Here is a 19721-nt window from a genome sequence, read left to right on the forward strand (position 1 = left end):
ATCCTCCTAGATGTATGCCTTCGACACCATGAACCATCAGATCCTCCATTCCACCCTCTCAGGGTTTGTCATCTCAGGCTCTGCAGTCTCCTGGATTGTATTCTACCTGGCAGGTCACTCCTACCAGGTGGTGTGGAGAGGATCTGTGTCTGCATCACGTGCTCTCACTACTGGTGTCCCCCAGGGCTCAGTTTTACATTTTTACATTTTAGTAATTTAGCAGACGCTTTTATCCAGAGCGACTTACAGTTATTGAGTGCATACATTATATATTTTTTGTTTTTTATATACATATACAGTGGGGAGAACAAGTATTTGATACACTGCCGATTTTGCAGGTTTTCCTACTTACAAAGCATGTAGACGTCTGTAATTTTTATCATAGGTACACTTCAACTGTGAGATATGGAATATAAAACAAAAATCCTGAAAATCACATTGTATGATTTTTTGTAATTAATTTGCATTTTATTGCATGACATAAGTATTTGATACATCAGAAAAGCAGAACTTAATATTTGGTACAGAAACCTTTGTTTGCAATTACAGAGATCATACGTTTCCTGTAGGTCTTGACCAGGTTTGCACACACTGCAGCAGGGATTTTGGCCCACTCCTCCATACAGACCTTCTCCAGATCCTTCAGGTTTCGAGGCTGTCGCTGGGCAATACGGACTTTCAGCTCCCTCCAAAGATTTTCTATTGGGTTCAGGTCTGGAGACTGGCTAGGCCATTCCAGGACCTTGAGATGCTTCTTACGGAGCCACTCCTTAGTTGTCCTGGCTGTGTGTTTCGGGTTGTTGTCATGCTGGAAGACCCAGCCACATACCCATCTTCAATGCTCGTACTGAGGGAAGGAGGTTGTTGGACAATATCTCGCGATACATGGCCCCATCCATCCTCCCCTCAATACGGTGCAGTCGTTCTGTCCCCTTTGCAGAAAAGCATCCCCAAAGAATGATGTTTCCACCTCCATGCTTCACGGTTGGGATGGTGTTCTTGGGGTTGTACTCATCCTTCTTCTTCTTCCAAACACGGCGAGTGGAGTTTAGACCAAAAAGCTCTATTTTTGTCTAATCAGACCACATGACCTTCTCCCATTCCTCCTCTGGATCATCCAGATGGTCATTGGCAAACTTCAGACGGGCCTGGACATGCGCTGGCTTGAGCAGGGGGACCATGCATGCGCTGCAGGATTTTAATCCATGACGGCGTAGTATGTTACTAATGGTTTTCTTTGAGACTGTGGTCCCAGCTCTCTTCAGGTCATTGACCAGGTCCTGCCGTGAGATCTTGCATGGAGCCCCAGACCGAGGGTGATTGACCGTCATCTTGAACTTCTTCCATTTTCTAATAATTGCGCCAACAGTTGTTGCCTTCTCACCAAGCTGCTTGCCTATTGTCCTGTAGCCCATCCCAGCCTTGTGGAGGTCTACAATTTTATCCCTGATGTCCTTACACAGCTCTCTGGTCTTGGCCATTGTGGAGAGGTTGGAGTCTGTTTGATTGAGTGTGTGGACAGGTGTATTTTAAACAGGTAACGAGTTCAAACAGGTGCAGTTAATACAGGTAATGAGTGGAGAACAGGAGGGCTTCTTAAAGAAAAACTAACAGGTCTGTGGGAGCCGGAATTCTTACTGGTTGGTAGGTGATCAAATACGTATGTCATGCAATAAAATGCAAATTAATTACTTAAAAATCATACAATGTGATTTTCTGGATTTTTGTTTTAGATTCCGTCTCTCACATTTGAAGTGTACCTATGATAAAAAAATTACAGACCTCTACATGCTTTGTAAGTAGGAAAACCTGCAAAATTGTTAGTGTATCAAATACTTGTTCTCCCCACTGTATATGTATATATTTTTTTCATACTGGCCACCTGTGGGAATCGAACCCACAACCCTGCCGTTGCAAACGCCATGCTCTACCAACTGAGCTACATCCTTGCCGGCCATTCCCTCCCCTACCCTGGACAAATTGTGCGCCGCCCCATGGGTCTCCCGGTCGCGGCCGGCTACGACAGAGCCTGGATGGCCCTCTCCTCACATGGTCTCTCCTATCATTGTTATGTGGATGCCACTCAACTAATCTTCAAATTCCCCCCTTCTGACACCCAGGTGGCAACACACATCTCTGCGTGCCTGGCTGACATCTCAGCTTGGATGTCGGACCACCACATCAAGCTCAACCTCAACAAAACGGAGCAACTCTTCCTTCCGGGGAAGACCTGCCCGCTCCAAGGCCTCTCCATCATGGTTGACAACTCCACGGTGTCCCACTCCCAGAGTGCAAAGAACCTTGGCATGACCCTGGACACCCTGTTGTGCTCTGCAAACATCAAAGCAGTGACTCGCTCCTGCAGGTTCATGCTCTACAACATCCGTTGAGTAAGACCTTTCCTACATCCCATGGCAAGCGCCACGTTCTGCCACCTCTGGTCTCTTGGCCCTCCCACCCCTACGGGAGGGCAGCTCCCACACATCCCAGTCAACACTCTTCTCTGTCCTGGCACCCCAATGGTGGAACAAGTTTCCCCCTAAAGTCAGGACAGCGGAGTCCCTGCCCATCTTTTAAACACGTCTGAAACCCTACCTCTTTGTAGAGTATCTTAAATCCCCCCCCCACACTTTGGTTTTCCCACGAGAACTGACTTTGCTGATGAATACTTTCTTGAGAGAAAATGTAATTGATACGATTGTGATGCGTTGTTGTCTCACCTAGCTATCTGAAGGTGAATGTACTATTGTAAGTCACTCTGGATAAGAGTGTCTGCTGAATTAGTCAAATTTAAAAACGTGAATTGATATGGAATTGACCCCAGCCCTGATGGTTACTAACCCTCGTGATAGTGAGTGGAGGATGATATGGCTCGTAACACTTTAGAATACTTTAATTCCCCTGTATTGTACAGCATACTTATATTAAGTCATTTGTTACCCAGTACAGCCAGAAGAGGACTGGCCACTGCTCAGAGCCTGGTTCCTCTCTAGGTTTCTTCCTAGGTTCCTTCCTTCTAGGGAGTTTTTCCTAGCCACTGTGCTTCTGCATTGCTTGCTCTTTGGGGTTGTAGTCTCGGTACCTGCACCCTCAGCGGAGTCAACAAACACCGGAAGCATCCGTGTTTCAGGGAAAAGGCAGAGAGGAAGGCAAAGCCTGAAAACCGGAAGCTTCTGGTTTCTGTGGGCCTAGTTTAGGCATTTCTTTTACGCCTGATACATTAGGTTAGGGTATCTGTAAAGCACTCTGTGACAACGGCTGATGTAAAATGGGCTTTATAAAATAAATGTGATTGATGTAAATCACACCAACTGACTGGTTCTTCTGATGTTGTTCACACAGGAGACCATGTTGAGACATTCTCTACATCCAGAGAGCAACAGCAGGAAGATCACAGAGCTAAGAGGTCTCACCACTGCCCACATTGTGAGGAGATTTTCCCAATTCTATCAAAGCTAAAAAATACACCTAAAAATACACACAGGAGATAATCTATTTCCCTGCTCTGATTGTGGGAAGAGCTGTAAAATATCAAGGGATCTGGTACTCCTGCTCTGACTGTTGGAAGAGTTTCTCTCAACATGGCCACATAAATGTGAGAATCCTCATCAGTTGTCTGACTAGCTAAGATTAAAATCATTCCATCACTTAATTCTCAAGAAATCATAGCACACTCTATTGTAATCCTATTGTTTCTCACTGTGAGAGAACTGTGCAGAGGAAAGGGAACGTTATAGAATGTTAGCCTCTCTTTACTTTACTGATCAGTGTTCACCTTGTCAGATTTGGTGTGTTTTGTTAGCTTCTACTGTAAAGATATTGAGATGACCTTGGATTTGCCCTTAGGGTTGAATATCCTCTGTGAGGCGTCTCACAATGGAGTCTGATGGTTGATTGGGTTGTTTTGCTTCCCTCTGCAGTTTTCTGTGGGAATGAACTAGTAGACACAACATGTATCAGACAGAGATGGTGTGATGATCAGTTTTCACCATTAGTTTGGGTGGATACTTTTTATTTATTAAATTGTATTTTAAAACTAGATGAGTTAATTCAAGCCTGTTTAATTTATCTGCCAATGAAAAATAGTATGTACAGTGGGGGAAAAAAAGTATTTAGTCAGCCACCAATTGTGCAAGTTCTCCCACTTAAAAATATGAGAGAGGCCTGTAATTTTCATCATAGGTACATGTCAACTATGACAGACAAAAGGAGGAAAAAAAATCTTCACAAGGTTTTCACACACTGTTGCTGGTATTTTGACCCATTCCTCCATGCAGATCTCCTCTAGAGCAGTGATGTTTTGGGGCTGTCGCTGGGAAACACAGACTTTCAACTCCCTCCAAAGATTTTCTATGGGGTTGAGATCTGGAGACTGGCTAGGCCACTCCAGGACCTTGAAATGCTTCTTACGAAGCCACTCCTTCGTTGCCCGGGCGGTGTGTTTGGGATCTTTGTCATGCTGAAAGACCCAGCCACGTTTCATCTTCAAGGCCCTTGCTGATGGAAGGAGGTTTTCACTCAAAATCTCATGATACATGGCCCCATTCATTCTTTCCTTTACACAGATTAGTCGTCCTGGTCCCTTTGAAGAAAAACAGCCCCAAAGCATGATGTTTCCACCCCCATGCTTCATAGTAGGTATGGTGTTCTTTGGATGAAACTCAGCATTCTTTGTCCTCCAAACACGACGAGTTGAGTTTTTACCAAAGAGTTCTATTTTGGTTTCATCTGACCATATGACATTCTCCCAATCCTCTTCTGGATCATCCAAATGCACTCTAGCAAACTTCAGACGGGCCTGGACATGTACTGGATTAAGCAGGGGGACACGTCTGGCACTGCAGGATTTGAGTCTCTGGCGGTGTAGTGTGTTACTGATGGTAGGCTTTGTTACTTTGGTCCCAGCTCTCTGCAGGTCATTCACTAGGTCCCCCCGTGTGGTTCTGGGATTTTTGCTCACCGTTCTTGTGATCATTTTGACCCCACGGGTGAGATCTTGCGTGGAGCCCCAGATCGAGGGAGATTATCAGTGGTCTTGTATGTCTTCCATTTCCTAATAATTGCTCCCACAGTTGATTTCTTCAAACCAAGCTGCTTACCTATTGCAGATTCAGTCTTCCCAGCCTGGTGCAGGTCTACAATTTTGTTTCTGGTGTCCTTTGACAGCTCTTTGGTCTTGGCCATAGTGGAGTTTGGAGTGTGACTGTTTGAGGTTGTGGACAGGTGTCTTTTATACTGATAATATGTTCAAATAGGTGCCATTAATACAGGTAACGAGTGGAGGACAGAGGAGCCTCTTAAAGAAGAAGTTACAGGTCTGTGAGAGCCAGAAATCTTGCTTGTTTGTAGGTGACCAAATACTTATTTTCCACCATAATTTGCAAATAAATTCATTAAAATCCTACAATGTGATTTTCTGGAGAAAAAAAATCTCAATTTGTCTGTCATAGTTGACGTGTACCTATGATGAAAATTACAGGCCTCTCTCATCTTTTTAAGTGGGAGAACATGCACAATTGGTGGCTGACTAAATACTTTTTCCCCCCACTGTAAATGTGAGAATCCTCATCAGTTGTCTGACTAGCTAAGATTAAAATCATTCCATCACTTAATTCTCAAGAAATCGTAGCACACTCTATTGTAATCCTATTGTTTCTCACTGTGAGAGAACTGTGCAGAGGAAAGGAACTGTTATAGAATGTTAGCCTCTCTTTACTTTACTGATCAGTGTTCACCTGGTCAGTTTTGCTGTGTTTAGATAGCTTCTACTGTAAAGATATTGAGATGACGTTGGATTTGCCCTAAGGGTTGAATATCCTCTGTGAGGCTGGTTGACTGGGTGGTACTGATTCTCTCTACAGTTTTCTGTGGGAATGAGCTAGCAGACACAACATGTATCAGATAGAGATGGTGTGATGATTAGTTTTCACCAGTTAGTTTGGGTGGATACGTTTTGTTTATTAAATTGTATTTTAAAACTAGATTAGTTATTTTAGTCATTAAGGCTTAATTCAAACCTGTTTAATTTATCTGCCAATGAAAAATAGTGTGCATATGAATTTGTACTAGTCAAGCTCTTCTCTTTTGTGTAATGAATTACCAAAAAACGATGTTTCAAGTGACATATTTACTGTTGTTCTGAAGCTGAACAAGACAGGACGTTTAAATGAGCATCACGAAGCTAAATCTGACCTATTCACTTACATGTTTTGTCAGCATAAGCAGCTGTGAGACATGCTAGAGTACTGTAACATTACTGATCTACTGAATCATTGTAGTTGTTGGGGGTTATCTTTACAGTAAATATAATGGTGGTGGATAAGCCTTCAATGCAAGCTGCAGGGGTTGCCTTTCAACAAGATGATCCTGACATTTTAAAGGTTAAAAAGGTGGACTTTGTGGCCTTTATCGCAATGGTGATTAACGGCACTGCCAAGGTGGAGAAAAGATCTAGGAAGATAGAAATCATTGTGGTTGCGGCAGAACGGTTCCTGGGGCTGAAAGATTTATTGGCAAAAGAGTTACATGGAATATTGTCAAAAGCCGTACCACCATCTCAGGTCCTAGAGACTGAGAAGGGAGATATGGAGATTTAAAGGAAGGAAGAAATGGGAGTTTTGTTTGTTTTGGCAATGTACTATTTTTATTAGGGTGGAGTAAGTTAGTATCACTATTAAGTATGGATGTATTTTTTATTTAATTTATTTTGTGGTTTCAAACCGTCCAGTTGGTGGCGGCAATACAACTTTTGGATGTAGTCTGCCATAAAACCCACAGAAGAAGAAGAAGAAGAAGAAGAAGAAGATGGCGCTGTTGCATTGTGGTAGTTGGGGAACAGGAACTTCCGGGGAGGCGCGCAACATTCTTCATAACAAAGAAAACGACAGGACTGTGCTTTTCGTTTCTCTTTATTACTACAGGTATGTAATAGCACGTTTAAACTGTCTAATATCGAAATAACGTCATAACATGTTAGATAACAAATCAGTCAAGGTATTATCACATTAAGGGAAGGGTTTTGTGTATTGTTTGTGTCAGTCTGAGTGATTGAAGAACGTGATAAAATATATTTTACCAGCACACTGCGCGGCGTCCATTACACGTGTTCATTTGTGAGGCTTTCCAGGTTCGTATATAGGTCAGTGCGTTTCGCCTGGGCATGTTCAGTACAAAAACGTTTTGGAAAGTTGCAGATAGAAATACCCCGAATAGAAGTGACATGATTCATTAGAATCAGAGGCATGTTTGTTCTACATAATACATTTGTATCTGATCGTCGCCAACGTCTCCGTCCTCCTGCTGGACGCAGCCCTGGTACCGGCTTGTCCCTATGTATGTGAAGCTAGTCATAATAACGATTAGCCACAATAGTGGAATTTGCGGTTCGCCCTAAAAATACAAGGCCCTCATTGAAAGTGATGCAAACTGATACAAAATATTGGAATCATGTCAAACCTTGTTAGTTAATTTAAAATGAATTACAAAAACTAATTATTTTGAAAATAAACAGGGGGTGAAACGGTTGAAATCCCACTGTGGAGGTATTAGACCACATAATTGCATTGGGGGCGTTCTTATATGCACTTATGAAACGGGTTGGATTGTGCTCCCATGGAACGGGTGACACCCACAGAAAACAATTCTCAAGAGTTTATACAAATATTAGCGTGTTAGCTCTTATTGCAGGACTTTGACTGTGAAAAATCACCTTCCCAGTCAGTCTATTGCAGGGGTACTCCAGTACTATTTGAGATCCGGTCAAACAAATTTCCTAGGTGGCAAAGGCCTGGATGGATATTGCCATTTATTGGCCTAGTAACAAACCCCCAACTTGTGACCCCAAACTGTTCACAACCCTCTTGTTGGCGGAGAGAACATTTAGCAGTTTTAAAGCTAATATCCCGCAATTCTACACATTTTAAAACAGGGCTAAGATTTTTTGGTGTTGCTGTTTTTAAGCAATTCTACATGTTTCCATGTCTTATTTGGGTTTATATGATACCAGGGGTTGAAGCCCAACCAAAACAGTATTATTATATAATTATTTTGTGACCTGTGGTCCATATTGACCCCGTTCTTCGTCCTTACCGCGTTACGCCAGTTGAGTATGCTGTTTCTTTTGTTTGTATTGGACATTCATATTGCACTGTACAGCCCTACCTATGTATTGTTCAGCCTACTCAGTGACACCCACAGAACACAACTATGTAGACTTTACACAAATATTAGCGTCTTCACTCTATTGTAGGACTCTGAAACCACTGTTGTCTGGGAGTTTAACCCTGTCAGCTAAATTGTCATGATAATCAGTGGTTTCAAGTTTGTCTCTGTACATTTTTGACGAGATGATCATAGCAAAAAATATATATATAATTCTGCATTTCCCGCTGTGCAAATGCATTGTTTCTCATTGCAAATAGGCCCAGGATAACTCCTGATAAAGTTGGGTAGCTGATATGTCTTTTCAGAGCTTAAATAGCCAAAATGATTAGTCACAGGGCTCCCGAGTGGCGCAGCGGTCTAAGGCACTGCATCTGTCACTACAGACCCTGGTTGGATTCCAGGCTGTATCACAATCGGGCCGTGATTGGGAGTCGCATAGGGCGGTGCAAAATTTGCCCAGCGTCGGCCGGTGTAAGCCATCATTGTAAATAAGAATTTGTTCTTAACTGACTTGGCCCAAACATTAGACCGGACCAAATCTGAACCAATCACTCAGACATCATTAGGCAGGTTTCCATTGAACCAGGTGCATTCGACAAAAGCAATGTTGCTCCAAAAAAAATAATCTTTGCGACGTGTGTAATGGAAGCGGCAGATATAGGAGAAATGTTCTAAAGCTCGACAACATTTTAAATCGTTGGACAGGTGGGTTTTTCTTTTGTCAAAGTTTCTTTATTCTGTGAGGATTGAAACAGTGTTTTTTAAATAAATGATGATTGCCAAATCATTTTGACGGTACAGGGTGAGTCATTACGTCCAGCTGTTTTTATCGACACAAGATGGTTACTTGGAAACACACCCTAGAGGGCATTTGTCGTATCTATTTTCTATGCAAACTTTTTCTAAACGTCCAGAAAAAAATCAATGGACAAGTTATTGGAAACATATCTACTGTTTCACAAGATTGGAAAGTACAGTACAGCAGAGTACAGGAAATACGTTTTTAGTTCAGTACAGTGCAATAGTACAGTATAACGTAATGTACTCTGTTAGGGCGGGGTGATATGGACTACAAATCATACAGCTGTATCTTGAGTTTTTTCAAATGTATGGGTGATTCAAGATTTCTCAATTTTGTTTTTCTCTAAGTAAGTGTTGTACAATTAAATTTCAAATACACTGCATTTCAAACAGTCAGCTATAATCTAATGAATTCAGGGCTTGTGAAGTTATACCTAGGCTAAATATAAGCCATCCACAACAAATAAGACCCATTAATTATTGTATTATTTTATACAAATAGTTTAACCTGCTTTTTTTGCCATTAATCACTGATCTGGCTTTCAAGTCTGTCTATGAAAATGCAATTTCTTGTTACAAATTGACTAACTTATTGTAGCAGGCATTAGGCTATAGACAATTAACACAGGTCTCATCAACAATCTCTCAAGCCCACATGCTAGTGATTAGCCAGCTGATCTTTATATTTCAAGTTTAGCCAACTTGGATCTATTTGCTAGATAACAAAGTTGAACAGTTGAATTGTTATGAACACACCATTCTGTCTGTCTCCAACTGTTTGAAAAGCATGTTAGCCTTTCCACTTTGTTCAGATGTTGAAATCAAGTGGTCTACCTTATTTCTTAGAATGAGAACGAGTTGCCAATTTCTTACAGTGGATTCGGAAAGTATTCAGACCCCTCCCCTTTTCCATATATTCAGACACATTCAGTTGTTTGTATCTTTATCTATAATTGTTATTTTGGTGTTTTTTGATTGAAATAATACATTGAAGACAAGGTTATTCAGGAAAATATAACATAGTGCTGCCTAAAACAAACTGCAACCTTGTACTAAATGGTTTTTGAGTCATTTATGTGAATTTCTGAAATCTACTATAGGTTAAGTGCACTTACGTTGTTTAATTTAAAGTGTGCAATTTGTGTCTAATGTGAAATTAATAAATGGTTTGTTGTCAATGCTTAGCTACCTGATCTAATATATTTTTTTATAGAATAACGAAAGTGCCAGAACTGTCAAGACTAACTTTTGTGTCCGTTTCTCTATATTACTACTGGACGACTCAGATTAAGTCTGAGGCCGGTAACATCAACAGTGAGGACAAACCCAGCCTGCCTCTCTCCTTCCACACTGAGTCCAAACCTACAGTCACTGGGTCCTGATTGTGACAGTGGAGCCCAGTTTACTGCAGGATCCAGAGATGGCATCAGTGAAGCTGGATGACTGCAGTCAAACACTGGAGCTGAATGTCAACATTAAAGATGAAGAAGAGGAGGAGAAGATTGGGAAATCTGTTTCTCATGGTAAGAGCAGGTTCTATCTAATTAAGTTTGTTGTTCGTTCCAACTTCCCACTGTGCATGAAAAGTTGCAAAAAATACAATTGGTTTTTGATTGAATTAATACAGTGAAGACACGGTTATTCAGGAAAATAGTACATAGTGCTGCCTAAAACAAACAGTGACCTTGTACTAAATGGCTTTTTTCATTTATGCATTTACAGTACCAGTCAAAAGTTTGGACACACCTACTCATTCAAGGGTTTTTCTTAATTTTTACTATTTTCTACATTGTAGAATAATAGTGAAGACATCTAAACTATGAAATAACACATATGGAATGTAGTAACCAAAAAAAGTGTTAAACAAATCAAAATATATTTTTGATGTTAGGTTCTTCAAAGTAGCCACCCTTTGCCTTGATGACAGCTTTGCACACTCTGGGCATTCTCTCAACCAGCTTCACCTGGAATGCTTTTCCAACAGTTTTGAAGTGTTGTGGAAAATATTCACTATACTTTATTACAAATCAAAATACTTCCAGAGTTTTTGTAGAATTAAGAATTACTTTATTATAATTTCAACAAAGCCGATGCCAGTCTGCAGAGTAGCACCTCCTCTTCCTCTCTCTCCATCTTATATAGTGCCCTCCACACACCCTAGCTTTAAAATCCCTCCCTCTTCAGTTTCCCGCTCTTTTATTGCTCTGCCCACTCCCATTGTCTATGGTGGCGGCTAAATTCGACTTTAATTCAGTTCAGAATCACATAGTACTACAATCAATCACTCCCCTGTCTTGCAAAAACACTCATGTTTAGTTTAAACTCTGTTCAACCCTGGCGCCGAGAGAGACAAAATGCCACAGGCTAGTTTCAGTCTTTGATAAGATAGGACAGCCATGGATTTAAGTAAGAGCAATCAATTAGACCCTAAGTCAGATTCCCACTTTACCCAGACACACACAGTGAAATGACCCACTTAAGTTCCTGGCCCAGCAACAAAGAATTCTAACTATGTTTGTGATTACCCCAGTTTTATCTCATAGTCCACTAAAAAATCTCCATCAGAAGCAGTTCACACACATGCTGAGCACTTGTTGGCTGCTTTTACTTCACTCTGCGGTCCAACTCATCCCAAACCATCTCAATTGGGGAGGTCGGATGATTGTAGAGGCCAGGTCATCTGATGCAGCCCTTACACAGCCTGGAGGTGTGTTGTGTCATTGTCCTGTTGAAAAACAAATGATAATCCCACTATGCCCAAACCAGATGGGATGGCGTATCGCTGCAGAGATGCTGTGGTAGCCATGCTGGGTAAGTGTGCCTTGAATTCTAAATAAATCACCAGCAAAGCACCATCACACCTCCTCCTCCTCCATGCTTCACGGTGGGAACCAAACATGTAGAGATCATCCGTTCACCTACTCTGCGTCTCACAAAGACACTGCGGTTGGAACCAAAAATCTCAAATTTGGACACATCAGACAAAAGGACAGATTTCCACCAGTCTAATGTCCATTGCTCATGTTGTTTGGTCCAAGCAAGTCTCTTCTACTTGTTGGTGTCCTTTAGTAGTGGTTTCGTTGCAGCAATTCGACCATGAAGGCCTGATTCACGCAGTCTCCTCTGAACAGTTGATGTTGAGATGTGTCTGTTACTTGAAGTCTGTGAAGCATTTATTTGGGCTGCAATTTCTGAGGCTGGTAACTCTAATGAACTTATCCCCTGTAGCAGAGGTAACTCTGGGTCTTCCTTTCCTGTGGCGGTCCTCATGAGAGCCAGTTTCATCATAGAGCTTGATGGTTTTTGCGAATGCACTTGAAGAAACTTTCAAAGTTCTTGAAATGTTCCGTATTGACTGACCTTCATGTCTTAAAGTAATGATGGACTGTTGTTTCTCTTTGCTTATTTGAGCTGTTCTTGCAATAATATGGACTTGGTTTTTTACCAAATAGGCCTATCTTCTGGATACCACCCCTACCCTGTCACAACACAACTGATTGGCTCAAGCACATTAAGAAATTCCACAAATTAACTTTTAAAAAGGGACACCTGTTAATTGAAATGCATTCCAGGTGACTACCTCGAAGCTGGTTAAGAAAATGCCAAGAGTGTGAAAAACTGTCATCAAGGCAAAGGTTGCCTACTTTGAAGAATCTCAAATATAAAATATATTTTGATTTGTTTAACACTTTTTTGGTTACTACATGATTCCATATGTGTTATTTCATAGTTGTGATGTCTTCACTATTATTATACAATGTAGAAAATAGTAACAATAAAGAACCCCTGGAATGAGTTTGAATTTGGGAAAATCTACTATAGGTTAAGTACCGGCACCTCAAATATCTAGTGCTTAAGCTCATGTTCCTCTTATAGAATGTTAGCTCAACAGTATTGTGGAGCTCCTGCACCTAAATATAAACAGTACCGGCACCTATTTCAGTCCAAGTCAAACACTGAATTAGATAATTTAACAAGAAGAAATATAATATATTTTTAGAGAATAGAGAAAGTGCTAGAACTGTCAAGACAATAACTTTTTGTGTCTGTTTCTCATTGTTACTACAGGACGACTAGAATTAAATCTGAGGCCGGTAACATCAATAGTGAGGGCAAACCCAGCGATCCTCTCTCCTTCCACACTGAGTCCAAACATACAGTCACTGGGTCCTGATTGTGACAGTGGAGCCCAGTTTGCTAAGCAGGATCCAGAGATGGCATCAGTGAAGCTGGAAGACTGCAGTCAAACACTGGAGCTGAATGTCAAGATTAAAGATGAAGAAGAGGAGGAGAAGATTGGGAAATCTGTTTCTCATGGTAAGAGCAGGTTCTATCTAATTAAGTTTGTTGTTCGTTCCAACTTCCCACTGTGCATGAAAAGTTGCAGTAGAACTGTTTCTTGATGAACTGTTTCAATAAGATGGTATGTTATTCCATGCTACTCAGACTTGCATGGTTTGACACCAATTTTGTCAGCATTTGTTTTATTTACTGGGCTATCTGGAGTGATCAGAGAGTAGACTAAATAAGTGAAGTAGACACACTGCCAGTGTTTTAAAGTTCTAGGAAATGAGTCTGTGTAGTGTCTAACCCCTGTTATAGTGAGTGGAGGATGTAGCTCAGTTGGTAGAGCATGGCGCTTGCAACGCCAGGGTTGTGGGTTCGTTTCCCACGGGGGGGCCAGTATGAAAATGTATGCACTCACTTAACTGTAAGTCGCTCTGGATAAGCGCGTCTGCTAAATGACTAAAATGTAAATGTAAATATATAATTTTCATGACTGATGAGCATACACTCAATTAGTATTTGGTAGCATTGCCTTTAAATTGTTTAACTTGGATCAAACATTTCGGGTAGCCTTCCACAAGCTTCCCACAATAATTTGGGTGAATTTTGGCCCATTCCTCCTGACAGACCTGGTGTAACTGAGTCAGGTTTGTAGGCCTCCTTGCTCGCACACACACTTTCAGTTCTGCCCACACATTTTCTACAGGATTGAGGTCAGGGCTTTGTGATGGCCACTCCAATACCTTGACTTTATTGTCCTTAAGCCATTTTGCCACAACTTTGGAAGTATGCTTGGGGTCATTGTCCATTTGAAAGACCCATTTGCGACCAAGCTTTAACTTCGACTGATGTCTTGAGATGTCGCTTCAATATATCCACATAATCTTCCTTACTCATGATGCCATCTAATATGTGAAGTGCACCAGTCCCTCCTGCTGCAAATACCCCCCCTTTTTCCTCCAAACATAACGATGGTCATTATGGCCAAACAGTTCTATTTTAGTTTCATCAGACCAAGGACATTTCTGTAAAAAGTACAATCTCTGTCCCCATGTGCAGTTGCAATCCGTAGTCTGGCTTTTTTATGGCGGTTTAGGAGCAGTGGCTTCTTCCTTGCTGAGCAGCCTTTCAGGTTATGTTGATATAGGACTTGTTTTACTGTGGATATAGATACTTTTGTACCTGTTTCCTCCAGCATCTTCACAAGGTCCCTTGCTGTTTTTCTGGGATTGACTTGCACTTTACATACCAAAGTACGTTCATCTCTAGGAGACAGAACGCCACTCTCCTTCCTGAGCGATATGACTGCTGTATGGTCCCATGGTGTACTTGCGTACTATTGTTTGTACAGATGAACGTGGTACCTTCAGGCATTTGGAAATTGCTCCCAAGGATGAACCAGACTTGTGGAGGTCTGCGATTTTTTTTCTGAGGTCTTGGCTGATTTCTTTTGACTTTCCCATGATGTCAAGCAAAGAGGTACTGAGTTTGAAGGTAGGCCTTGAAATACATCCACAGGTACATCTCCAATTGACTCAAATGATGTCAATTAGCCTATCAGAAGCTTCTAAAGCCATGACATCATTTTTTGAATTTTCCGTGCTGTTTAAAAGGCACAGTCAACTTAGTGTATGTAAACTTCTGACCCACTGAAATTGTGATACAGTGAATTATGTGAAATAATCTGTATTTTGTCGAGGCACAGGATTTTGTCGAGGCACAGAACTGCGGGAGGGTACCAAAACATTTCTGCAGCATTGCAGGTCCCCAAGAACACAGTGGCCTCCAGCGTTTGTTTTTTTACACATATATTTATTAGTTCCAAGTAGGACAATCAACAATTACAGAAATACAATTGTTCTCATTATCCAATTGTATTGCAACAGTCTCAGGCGGGTGTTTTTGGTCTGTATCTGAGCTCTCGAGCATATCATACCCCAGTCCTCTGCTGAAATATTTATTGTATCCACTGAAGTCTCTTACTATCAGAGTTGTCTTCATGAGTAGCTACCATTTTCCAATATAATGATGTAATTTGACCTCTCCCATAACACACATTAACATAGAGCATTTCTAAAGTGGTCAAAGTAGGTTGTAGGGCAGATTGTTTTAGACTGGAAAAAATAAAGCTTCTCAATTGTAAGTATTTGAAAAAATTATGTTGTGGTAAGTTAAATCTTCTCTTTAGTTCTACAAATGACATTAGCCCTTTTTTAAATGTATAAGTCCATTACTTTAACAATACCTTTTCTTCTAAGTTCTTTAAACCCCAAGTCATTTTTACCAGGTATGAAATTGTCATTTCCCCAAATTGGTGTAAAACTGGATAATACAGGGGATTCACCCAGATATTGCTGTACTTCCTGCCATATAGTAGTTTTTTTTAACAAAGGGATTAGTAGTCTTCTTCTTTAGTTTCTTAAAGGGAGCAGAGTACAAATATCCATCCAAAGTGAAGCCTTTTGTGGTTTCTTGGAGAACCAAAACATTGCAGCCCAGTAATACCACTGTAGGTTTGGAAGTTGCATCCCCCCTCTGTCATGGGGCAAATAAAGAAGAGAAAGTCTAAGCCTTGGTTTTCTGTTGCTCCAGATAACATTTGAGAGTATCTTTCAGATATTTGGGGAAAATAAAGGTGGTGGTGCCAGAGGAATTGATTGAAATGGATAAAGAAATTTGGGCAGAATATTCATCTTAATGATATTTATTCTACCAGTAATAGATATAGACAATTATGTCCATCTGTTGATGGATTCTGTTACACTCGTCACCATGGGGACATCATTTGTTGAGCTCAAGGAGCTAAATTCTGGTGTGATTTTAATACCAAGATATGTGAAACCTTGTTCTGTATTCACAAATGGATGCTGTACAATTGGATTCAGTCTCTCTTGCTTGTTTAGGAAAAGGTTTTCAACTTTAATCCCAAAAAACTGACAAGTTATTAATTAAATTGGAGAGGGAAGAAAATTATTTAGATCTGTTAGGAATAAGAGGGTATCATCTGCATACAGGGCCACTCAATGTGCAAAATCTATTTTTATTTCTCTAATTGACGGGTGGGCCCTTACTGCAAAGGGTTCTATAGCTAAAAGAAGGATGTCCGGCCAGTCCAGGAAAAGCTTAAAAGGTTGTGAAATCAAGTTGTTAGTGGCAACTTCTGCAGTGGGGTTGGTATATCATATCTTAATCCATTTACAGAAGTAGTTCCCAAACTCAAATTTCACATTTTGTTGGGTATTTATCAGGCTTCAGAATAAGATGAAAGCCTCCTTAGAGAGGAGGGGAAGCAACCTTGCTAAAAGGATTCTGCATACAGCTACAGTGGGGAGAAAAAGTATTTGATACACTGCCGATTTTGCAGGTTTTCCTACTTACAAAGCATGTAGAGGTCTGTCATTTTTATCACAGGTACACTTCAACTGTGAGAGACGGAATCTTAAACAAAAATCCAGAAAATCACATTGTATGATTTTTAAGTAATTAATTTGCATTTTATTGCATGACATAAGTATTTGATCACCTACCAACCAGTAAGAATTCCGGCTCTCACAGACCTGTTAGTTTTTCTTGAAGAAGCCCTCCTGTTCTCCACTCATTACCTGTATTAACTGCACCTGTTTGAACTCGTTACCTGTATAAAAGACACCTGTCCACACACTCAATCAAACAGACTCCAACCTCTCTACAATGGCCAAGACCAGAGAGCTGTGTAAGGACATCAGGGATAAAATTGTAGACCTGCACAAGGCTGGGATGGGCTACAGGACAATAGGCAAGCAGCTTGGTGAAAAGGCAACAACTGTTGGCGCAATTATTAGAAAATGGAAGAAGTTCAAGATGACGGTCAATCACCCTCGGTCTGGGGCTCCATGCAAGATCTCACCTCGTGGGGCATCAATGATCATGAGGAAGGTGAGGGATCAGCCCAGAACTACACGGCGGGACCTGGTCAAAGACCTGAAGAGAGCTGGGACCACAGTCTCAAAGAAAACCATTAGTAACACACTACCCCGTCATGGATTAAAATCCTGCAGCGCACGCAAGGTCCCCCTGCTCAAGCCAGCACATGTCCAGACCCGTCTGAAGTTTGCCAATGACCATCTGGATGATCCAGAGGAGGAATGGGAGATGGTCATGTGGTCTGATGAGACAAAAATATAGCTTTTTGGTCTAATCTCCACTCGCCGTGTTTGGAGGAAGAAGGATGAGTACAACCCCAAGAACACCATCCCAACCGTGAAGCATGGAGGTGGAAACATCATACTTTGGGGATGCTTTTCTGCAAAGGGGACAGGACAACTGCACCGTATTGAGGGGAGGATGGATGGGGCCATGTATCGCGAGATCTTGGCCAACAACCTCCTTCCCTCAGTAAGAGCATTGAAGATGTGTCGTGGCTGGGTCTTCCAGCATGACAACGACCCGAAACACACAGCCAGGACAACTAAGGAGTGGCTCCGTAAGAAGCATCTCAAGGTCCTGGAATGGCTTAGCCAGTCTCCAGACCTGAACCCAATAGAAAATCTTTGGAGGGAGCTGAAAGTCCGTATTGCCCAGCGACAGCCCCGAAACCTGAAGGATCTGGAGAAGGTCTGTATGGAGGAGTGGGCCAAAATCCCTGCTGCAGTGTGTGCAAACCTGGTCAAGACCTACAGGAAACGTATGATCTCTGTAATTGCAAACAAAGGTTTCTGTACCAAATATTAAGTTCTGCTTTTCTGATGTATCAAATACTTATGTCATGCAATAAAATGCAAATGAATTACTTAAAAATCATACAATGTGATTTTCTGGATTTTTGTTTTAGATTCCGTCTCTCACAGTTGAAGTGTACCTATAAACAAAATTACAGACCTCTGAATGCTTTGTAAGTAGGAAACACTGCCGATTTTGCAGGTTATCAAGTACTTGTTCTCCCCACTGTATATACAGTGCATTGGGAAATTATTCAGACCCCTTGACTTTTTCCACATTTAGGTATGTTACAGCCTTATTCTAAAATAGATTAAGTTGTTTGTTTCCCTCATTAATCTACACACAATACCCCATAATGACAAAGCAAAAACTTGTTTTTATCAATTGTTGCTAACATTTTTTAACCAAATATAATAAAAAATACGAAAATATCACATTTACATAAGTATTCAGACCCTTTATTCAGTACTTTGTTTAAGCACCTTTGGCAGCGATTACAGCCTTGAGTCTTCTTTGGTATGACGCTACAAGCTTGGCACACCTGTATTTGGAGAGTTTCTCCCATTCTTCTCTGCAGATCCTCTCAAGCTCTGTCAGATTGGATGGAGAGCGTCGCTGCACAGCTATTTTCTGGTCTCTCCGGAGATGTTAGATCGGGTTGAAGTCCGGGCTCTGGCTGGGTCACTCAAGGACGTTCAGAGACTTGTCCCAAAGCCACTCCTGCGTTGTCTTGGCTGTGTGCTTAGGGTAGTTGTCCTGTTGAAAGGTGAACCTTCGCCCCAGTCTGAGGTCCTGAGTATTCTGGAGCAGGTTTCATCAAGGATCTCTCTGTACTTTGCTCCGTTCATCTTTCCCTCGATCTTGACTAGTGTCCTAGTCCCTGCCGCTGAAAAACATCCCCACAGCATGATGCTGACACCACAACGCTTCACCGTAGGGATGGTGCCAGGTTTCCTCCAGATGTGATGCTTGGGATTCAGGCCAAAGAGTTCAATATTGGTTTCATCAGACCAGAGAATCTTCCTTCTCATGGTCTGAGTCTTGAGGTGCCTTTTGGCAAACTCCAAGTGGGCTGTCATGTGCCCTTTACTATTCCAAGATGGCGTAGCAGTGCGGTCGCGTTCTTTGTTGTGTGTCTGTGTAAATAGCCTGTTTTTTGTATTTTTTGTGTTTTTCGTACATATTTTCCTATCATACTTTTCATCCTTCTACAACATATACTTTCCTGCAAGCCGCCTCACTCAATGTGGAACGGATTCTATTATTGACTTACCTTTATCTGGAATCTCCAGTTGAAACTAGCTAGCCAGCTAACTAGCTACTGGCTATTAGCCATCGTTAGCGGTTTTCACCCAGAACATCGGATTCTACTTCCGGAATAACTGATTCACTGGACATTAACACCGGATCGCAACTAGCTAGCCGCAACCGATTGGATGTTGCTGTTTGGCTGTTCACCACTGCCCCAGAAGCAAGCACCAGTTAGCCGTGAGCTAGCCTCGAGCCAGGCCCATTTCCCGGCTATCTACCGGACGGGAGTAGCCAGCTAACTAGCTACTTGCTATTAGCCACCATCAGCGGTTTTTCACCATTGTCTGTGGCCTGCACTACCTACCAGCCAGCTCTAGCCTGGACTATTATCAGCCAGTCTGCACTGTCTGCACAGCGTGTTATCGACCCAGAACATCGTTTTTTCTGCCGGAATCACTGGACTTTTAACACCAGATCATCGCAGCTAGCTGCAACCAAATGGACGTTGTTGTGGGTAATCA

Source organism: Coregonus lavaretus (genome assembly GCF_964263955.1).
Source record: "Coregonus lavaretus genome assembly, contig: HAP1_SCAFFOLD_54, whole genome shotgun sequence".
NCBI lineage: Eukaryota > Metazoa > Chordata > Actinopteri > Salmoniformes > Salmonidae > Coregonus > Coregonus lavaretus.